Below are 9,028 nucleotides of genomic sequence, written 5' to 3'. Positions count from 1 at the left end.
CTTTCCCTAGTTGTAATGGCTGGCTTTTATTTCCTAAAAATAATGACCAAATCTTAGCTCCTTTGAAATTAGTATCTCTTGTTCCTGGAAGTTAAATGTTTTCACTGTAAGCATTGGATTCCAAATGGAATAGTTTTGCCTTCAAAAAAGAAAATGTATTTATGATATTTCTTTAAAAATCATTCATCAAAAAAATTAGCAAGTTGGAAAAAAAAAATCCTACAGCCTGTCAGTAATTAAATTAGCCATCTCTATCCTGGCTCACCTGTTGGTTTATTTAAAATCACAATGAAATTAATAGAAACTAGATTTTTCTCCTGCATTTGTAAATGGGACTTTCTCCATCTTCTAAACTTTGTATTTTTACTGAAGAGTTTTTCAGCTCTCAGAAATACTGCTTTACAAATTCAGCTAATGACCCAAACCCAGCTTGTTTGTTGTGTAGGAGTTGTGTTAAAATAACTCACTGTATGAGTATTGTCATTAATGATATGCTCATTTTGATAATGGGGCTGCAGATTCTTAGTCTGTAGTCCTTGGGGAGATGCTACAATTTTTTTTTTTTTTTTTTTTAACCAAGTATTGTTCTGGCTCCTTTCCTTGATTGGCCCAGAAATAGCAATCAGCTGGGGAGCAGGATGACATGCCTCTTAGCGATCCCTTTGATCTTTGAGATGAGTATCAACATTGTATGCTTCCTAATGGAAGTGTAATTTAATGAAATCTATTGGGTAAACATACTTCAGATGTTCAAAGGAGGTGACAAAATTTTTGCTGGCAGCCAGGACCTGGCGCCTTTCCAGCTTGCCTCTAGCTGCTATGCATATAGCATTGAGAAAGGCACTTAAAATAGGAGCACAAAGTATTACTTTCATTGTGTTTCAACCCCCCTGCCTGTCCTCCCCTACCAATTTCTTTCCCTTAGGTTTATTTTTGTGGTATTTCTGTGAGTACCCTTTGACATATAACCTTTCCTATATAAAGTGGAATGTGAGATTTGATCTTTTTATATTTTTCTTGTTTTATTTTATGACACCAAGAGTAGTACATTGGGTGTATGGCACCGAAGTCAGGAGAAGTTGTAGCCATGAGAATTACATAGAACATCCTAGAGGGAAAAAGGCACTCTATAAAAAGTACATATTTTCAGTATTGGTGGATTAAATTAAACATCTGTTTTTGGGAGGAGATGATAGAGCGCTTTTGTTTTTACAATCCTTGAGGAAGTGTGATGGAAATAGACATAGACATCAGGAGTCGGGACCTGACTAATCTCAGCAATGTCACTTTCTAGCTGTGTCATGTAGGGCCAGTCACTTTCTCTGGGCCTCAGTTTCCTTAGCTGTAAAATGCATAGATTGAATTAGATAATTCCAGAGGTCATTTTCAGCTCCAAGATTTTATGATTCTTTTTAAAACTGAATATCACTGTCCAATAAAAATATTATGGCAGCCACACGTGTAATTTTAAATTTCCTAGTAACCACATTGAAAAAAAAAGCAGAAAGAAAGTCGAAATTAATTTTAGTGATATATTCTATTTAACCCAATAGATCCAAGCAAAATATTATCATTTCAGTATGTAATAAGTTTTTAAAATTATTGGGATATTTTACATTCTTTTTTTCTAAGTCTTCAAATGCCAGTGCATATTTTACACAGCGTATTTCAGTTCTGACTGTCCATATTTCAAGTGCTCAATAATCACATACGGCTGGTGGCTACCGATTTGGACAGCAGCTCTAGATGCTACAATCCAACTATTCCAAACCACATTCCCAGGAGACAGTTGGGCATGAAAATAAAGGTTCTCAGGCCTCCTCTAAACCAGTGGTTCTCAACTTTGGCTGTACCACCCAGGGAGCTCTAGGAAATACTGCTTCCTGGATACCCTTGTTCTAGGTGGAGCCAGGGCACAGGGATTTTTAAAGCTTCCCAGGTGATTGCAATGTTCAGTCCAGGTTGAGAACTGCTGCACTAGCCATAATGCCCCTAAGTGCAGCTGTGTTGTATTCCATAGACTCCCCACCATCAAGGAAGCCTCTATAACATCCAACCCACTTGTCTACACCCCACTTTCTAGGAAATAAGGAGTATATAGGATCTTTAGATCAGATCCAAAATGTCAACACTCAGTATACCATAAATTAAGGGACTGATAGATTTTGTTTCTTCCATTAAAAATAGGGATGTGATACATAAGAGAGTGTGGACACTGAAGCGTTTTCAGAACAATAACAGCAACAAAAAATCATGTAAGGTATAGGAGGAGCCTTTGACATATAAAAACTCTTAAGTCTTTTATAATCTCAGAAATTCTGTGCAGTGTATTAGGCAACTTCCAATCAATTGATACTCCTTTTTTTTTTTTTTTTTTTTTTTTTTTTTTTTTTTCTTGCGTTATGCGGGCCTCTCACTGCTGTGGCCTCTCCCATCTGCGGAGCACAGGCCCCGGACGCGCAGGCTCAGCGGCCACGGCTCACGGGCCCAGCCGCTCCGCGGCACGCGGGATCCTCCCGAAACGGGGCACGAACCCGCGTCCCCTGCATCGGCAGGCGGACTCTCAAGCACTGCGCCACCACGGAAGCCCGATACTCCTTTTTGTAATATAGTTTTAGATTTTTTCTTAGATAAAAGTTTATTTCCTAAAAAAAAAAAAAAAAAAAGTTTATTTCCTTATAGTCCTGCTTCCTTTTAAAAGAATAGCTTTATTGGCAGTTCCCTGGTGGTCCAGTGGTTAGGACTCCACACTTCCATTGCAGAGGGCCCAGGTTCGATCCCTGGTCGGGGAACTAAGATCCCACAAGCTGAGCTACACAGCCAAAAAGATAATAATAATAGCTTTATTGAGGTATAATTTATATACTATAAAATTTCACTATAAGTACACAATTCGGGGATTTTTAGGATATTTATACAGTTGTGCAACCACTACCACAATCCAGTTTTATAACACTTCCTAGAAGTTCTCTCATGCCCATTTGTAGTCAGTCTCATTCCCATACCCAGTCCCATGCCACTGCTGATCTGCTTTCTCTCTATATAGTAGTGCCTTTTCTAGAAATTTCGTATAAATGGAATCATTTAATGTATCGAGCTTCTTTCACTTACCATAAGATTTTTGAGGTTCCTCTCTATTGTAGTATGTATCAATAATTTGTTTTTATTGCTGAGTAAAATTCCAGTGAATAAATATGTACCACATTTTATTTATCCATTTACCAGTTAATGGATATTTGGACTGATTCTAGTTTTTTACTGTGACTCTGCTGTGAAAATTCACACACATGTCTGTGTGGAAACATGTTTTCATGTCTCTTGGGAAATTACCTAGGAGTGGAATTGCTGGGTCATTTGGTAAATATATGCTTTTCAAGAAACTACCACATTGTTTCTGAAGAGATTGTACCATTTTATATTCCCACCAGCAATATATATGAGGATTCCAATTTCTCCATATTCTTGTCAGCACTTGGCATTGTCAGTCTTTTGATGGTAGCCATCTAGTGGGTATGTAATGACATCTCATTGTGCTTTTAATTTGCATTTCCCTAATGACTATTGATTTCACGCATCTCTTTATATGCCTACTAGATGTGTATATATCTTTGGGAAATGTCTGTTTAAATCTTTTGCCCATTTTTTCTTAGGTTGTTTGTCTTCTTATGATTGAGTTTTCGTGTATTCTGGATGCAAGTCCTTTATCAGATATGTGGTTTGCAAATATTTTCTCCCAGTGTGTGGCTTGTCTTTTCATTTCCTTAATGATGTCATTTGAAGTACAAAAGTTTTAAATTTTGATAGTGTTTAATCTATTAATTTTTTAATGGATTGTGCTTTCTGTACTGTATCTCACAAATTTCTGCCCAACCCAAGGATACAAAGATTTTCTTCTAGAAGTTTTAGAATTCTAATTGTTATATTTAGGTCTATGATTATTTCAAACTAATTTTTTTTGTATGGCATGAGGTAAAGTATCTCAGTTATTTATTTCTTTTTGTATATGGATATCCAATTGTTCCAGCACTATTTGTTGAAAAACTTATTTTTTCCCCCATTGAATTCCCTTGGCTCTTTTGTAGAAAATCAGATGAGCATAGTGTAAGGGTTTATTTTTAGACCATCAGTTCTGTTTCAGTTATCTATATGTCTGTGTTTATGCCAGTACCACAGTGTTCTGATTACTGTAGCTTTACAGTAAGTTTTGAAATCACATAGTGTAAGTTCTCCAACTTTGTTCTTTAAAAAAAAAAAAAAAATTCTAGGTTCTTGGCATTTCCACTTAACTTTAAGAATCAGCTTGTCAATTTCTGTGAAAAAGTCTGCTGAGATTTTGATAGGGATTCATTGAATAGAATCAATGTAGATCTATGTGGGGGAAATTGCCATCTTAACAATGTTAAGTCTTCCAATCCATTTATTTGTTTGTTCTTTAATTTTTCAGAAGTGTTTTAGGTTTTTAGTATATGATTCTTGTACTTCTTTTGAAACTTATTTCTAAATATTTTATTATTTATGATAATGTTGTGAATGAAGTTTTTTCTTAATTTTAATTTTTGTTTGTTCATTGTTAGTACATGGAAATATACTTGATTTTTGTATATTGATCTTGTATCCTGCAACCTTGCTAAACTCGCTTAATAATTCAAGCAGTTTTCTTTGTAGATTCTTCTGAATTTTCTACATAAAAGATCATGTCAACTGTGAATAAAGACAGTTTTGCTTCTTTGCAATATGTGTACCTTTAATTTTATTTATTTATTTATTTATTTGCCTTTTTATGCTGGCTAAAACCTTCACTACTGTGTTGACTAGAAGTAGTAAGAATGGATTTCCTTGTCTTGGTCCAGTTTTTGAGGGAACATATTAATATTTTTACCATTAGATTGATGTTAGCTGAGATGTTTTATAAGTGTCCTTTATCAGGTGGAGGAATTTCCCTTTTAATCCTAGTTTGTTTTCAGTCTGTATTATAAATGAGTGATGGATTTTGTCAAATGCTATTTCTGTGTCTATTGAGATGATCATGTGGTTTTTGTCCTTTGTTGTATTAATATGATGTATTACATTAATTGATTTTTAGATGTTAAACCAGCCTTGTATTCCTAGCATAAATCCCACTTTGTGATATTATATAATCTTTTGTATATGTTGCTGGATTTGGTTTACTAATATTGTGTTAAGGATTTTTACATTTATGTTTATGAGGGATGTTGGTCTACTGTTTTCTTATCATATCTCTGTCTGGATTTGGCATCATGGTAGTACTGGTCTCTACCAGTGTAAGTTGGGAACTATTTCTTCCTCTGTTTTCTAAATCTCTTTGTGTAGGTTGTTTATTTCTCCTTTAAATATTTGATAGAATTCATCATCATGCAGTGTAGGACTGGGCTTTTCCTTGTAGAGAGATTTTTTTACTAATTTAGTTTCTTTACATGTCATAGGTCTATTCTAGTTCCATTTCTTTTTTTTTTTTTTTTTTGCGGTACGTGGGTCTCTCACTGTTGTGGCCTCTCCCGTTGCGGAGCACAGGCTCCAGACGCACAGGCTCAGCTGCCATGGCTCACGGGCCCAGCCGCTCCACGGCATATAGGATCCTCCTGGACCAGGGCACGAACCCGTGTCCCCTGCATTGGCAGGCGGACTCCCAACCACTGCACCACCAGGGAAGCCCAGTTCCATTTCTTTTTGATTCAGTTTTTTTAATTTATGTCTTTATAACTATTTGTCCACTTCATCTAAGTTCTCTAATTTGTTGGTATAAGTTCTTCATAATATTTCCTTATAATCCTTTCAATTTCTGTCAGGCCTGTGACAGTGTCTCCTCTTTCATTTTGGAGTTTTGTAATTTTGTCTTCTTTTTTCTTAATCAGTCTAGCTAAAAGTTTGTCAATTTTTTGGATCTCTTTTAAAAAACACCCTTTGGCTTCTTTGATTTTCTCTATTATTTTACCTGTTTTCTATTTCATTGATTTCTGCTCTGACCTTAATTATTTCCTTTCTTCTACTTTAGGTATCATTTGCTTTTTTCTTTCCAGCTTCCTTAAGTGGCAGCTTAGATTATTGATTTTAGACCCTTCTTCCTTTTTAAGGTAAATATTTAAAGCTCTAAATCTCCTAACACCAGCTTCTTTTAAAAATTTAAGCCCATGGCCATTTTCTATATTATATTCCAGATTAATTTTAGTAGGCTAAACTAAAATTTGAAAATAGGCTTGGGACACTATTAATCAGAGCTTTTTTTCCCCCTAATACTGAGTTAAATGGTCTTAAGGTCTCAGGAATTTTTCAAGATATATGAAATGCACAAGATGATGGAAATGTTTCTTTCTACGTGCAGTGAAGAGGCCCGAGTGTTCTGCCATCATGCTTTTGCCTTAAAAACGTTAGCCAAATAATAGTGGCCACCTGCTAATAGTCCATTTCACTGAAGGGAATAATTCAGCAAAGACTTTTTTTTCTCTAACTTAAAAAATTTCCTCTTCAACTCTTGATTTTGAAACTTTTCAAGCATACAGAAAAGTTGAAAGAAGAGTACAATAATTGCCTATATGCCTCTACTTAAATTCAGTAGTAACTGTTGAAACTTTCCTTCATTTGCTTTCTCTGTCTCTTTCAGAGATACCTTAATTTCTTTAACCCGTGTATATTACTGAAGACGGCGTCAAGGATAAACTCCCAAGTTTCTAGCTTAAATAACTAGGTTTTTCAATGGATGACACTAGTTATTGAGTTGGGGAAGACTAGCGTGGGACATGTCAGTTTTTTATTTCTTTGTTTGTTTAGTGGGAGAATAGTGGTTGTAGAATCAATAATTTACTCTCAGATGTTTTAAATTTGAGTTAGTCTGAAACATCCCAGTGGGAAACTTAAATAGTCAGTTGGATATATCAAATTTGAGTTCAGAGGAGAAACTGAGTTAGATCTATTTTGATATTCGCATATAGATATTTTTAAACCTTTAAAAATAGATGAAAATACTTAGGTAGAGAAGAGAGTGTCAGAAGAGTGTTCTTGACCAAGCTCACAGGAATTATGGCATTTCGAGTTCAAGCAGAGAATGGTTAGAATTGAATTAGAAAAAACAAAAGCTACTGGTGAGGTAGAAGCAAAGCCAGATCATTTCTACAGAGGAGACTTTTGAAAGAAAGAAGATATTTCAACCAAGTTGATTGAAGTTAAGTTGATAAGAAGTTACATAAAATGAAGACATAAAGAAGTGTCCACTAGATTGTCTGCATGACACTGTTGACCTTGACTAGAACCTGTAGGTTAAGTGGCAGGAACTAAGATTCAGCAAACCCCTTTATGTTTTTCGGTTTTTTGTTTTGTTTTGGTTTGGTTTTTGGTTTTTGCTGCACCACATGGCTTGCGGGATTTTAGTTCCCTGACCAGGGATCGAACCTGGGTCCCTGGCAGTGGAAGTGCAGTCTTTTAACCACTGGACCACCAGGGTATTCTCAGCAAATCCCTTTAAAGCGTGGCTTGGTTACTCACAACCATAGTCGTTGAATAATTTATATATGAAGATCATTAAAATAAAATTATTGCTGTATTAAACAAATTCAGTGTTAAGTTCATTTCACTTAAGCAGATATTTATTAACTACCAATTTTAAGTCATTTAAATGGTCGTGATGATGCAGATTGTGTTCTGATAAAATGGACAGTACAGTTTTTGGTCAGTGTCATCCTGGCTGTGTTGCTGACAGAACTGTTTCAGCTAAGAACTTAAGTTTATTCTGAATATTGGGTGGAGCACTTAAGAACTTAAGTTTATTCTGAATATTGGGTGGAGCACTTAAGTGTGATCATGACCACTTACTAGTTTTTTTCAGTAGTTATTTACATCTCTTTTATTTCTAGCCATACAGCTGTCAGTTGGACCAAAGTTTAAAACTAATTGCCTTAAAAAAAAAATAAGCCTGTTGGTTATTCTTTCTTCAGCAATGGAAGGAGGCGGGTAGTAAAAGAAAGGAAACATTTGAGTAATGCGATTGGATTGATTATATAAAGTGATTTATTTTAGAAGCTTTGCCAGGTTTTAAGTTCTTACTCTGACATTTATTAGTTGTTTGAACTTGGACAAGTTACGTATTTAATCTCTCTGCCTCAGTTTTCATATCTGTGATATGGGAATAATAATAGTGTATGCCTCAGGGTTATTGTGAAGAGTAAATTAATATATATGTCCACACACACAGCTCTTAGAATAATGCCTGATACATAATAAGCTCAAAAAATATGTTTACTATTATTTTTAACACAAATTAAGTTGATTTTTAAATAATTTCTGCTCAATTTCAGAGTAAAGGATTATTTAAATTAGGTCAAAATCCCCAAAAGAGATAATTTCTTTGACATGAGACTTTCCTCAGTTGTACACCCACAAGCCACATTTGATTACTCAGTCTAATGAGTGACACCATTTAATTATTGATCTACAGGAGTGTAGCAGAATTATATTTGCCAGCTCTAGAAAATAGATCTAGACCAATATGTAAGTAGCTTAAAGTTTATCTCCAATTTGGAATCTCATACAAACTAGTGCCAGTTTTACATATGGAAAAAAGGGAAAGGTAATTGATTACCCTCTCCTAAAATTTATGATTCTTAAAACAAGTCTTACCATCATTTTCAATCTCTCATTTGTTTATATTAAGTGATGTGAAATAATGTAATGACACTTCAATAATTTGGAAATTATGATGCAGAATAGTTCCTGTTCTTTCGTATGTCTTTCCCCCGCTGGATTATGCACTGTATATAAATGCTTTCTGTCCAAGGATTCAGAGTAAACTTGGGTTCTTAGCTGAAACTCAGCACAACCAGGTTTATACTGACCAGAGATTTGCTCCTTCTATTTTATTAGACCATAATTTGCCTTTTCCTCAGGAGGCTAAGTTTTTCCTGAAGAGCGTTCTAATTCTGAAGTGCTAGTATTGTATGATTTATAAAATGTTAATGATGTTGTTCTTTTATCCTGCAAGACCTTTAATTTTGCTTGAAAATGGATTCTTTCCATTGTA

General features: G+C 35.0%; 1 protein-coding gene and 1 non-coding gene across 2 annotated transcripts in view; both read left to right on the top strand.

Annotated features, from left to right (window-relative positions):
• The window catches only part of VTI1A (vesicle transport through interaction with t-SNAREs 1A), a 350,516-nt gene that overhangs the window by 34,760 nt on the left and 306,728 nt on the right, over nucleotides 1-9,028 (top strand). The gene's annotated exons all lie outside the window — the stretch shown is intronic.
• TRNAG-UCC (transfer RNA glycine (anticodon UCC)) lies at nucleotides 2,720-2,792 on the top strand. Its single transcript has one exon. It is a non-coding gene; the product is annotated as a tRNA-Gly (tRNA).

This window comes from Lipotes vexillifer, unplaced genomic scaffold (assembly GCF_000442215.2).
Source record: "Lipotes vexillifer unplaced genomic scaffold, Lipotes_vexillifer_v1.1 scaffold240, whole genome shotgun sequence".
NCBI classification, from domain to species: domain Eukaryota; kingdom Metazoa; phylum Chordata; class Mammalia; order Artiodactyla; family Lipotidae; genus Lipotes; species Lipotes vexillifer.
The sequence above is the reverse complement of the archived record's forward strand: the minus strand, read 5'-3'. Positions and strand labels throughout refer to the sequence as shown.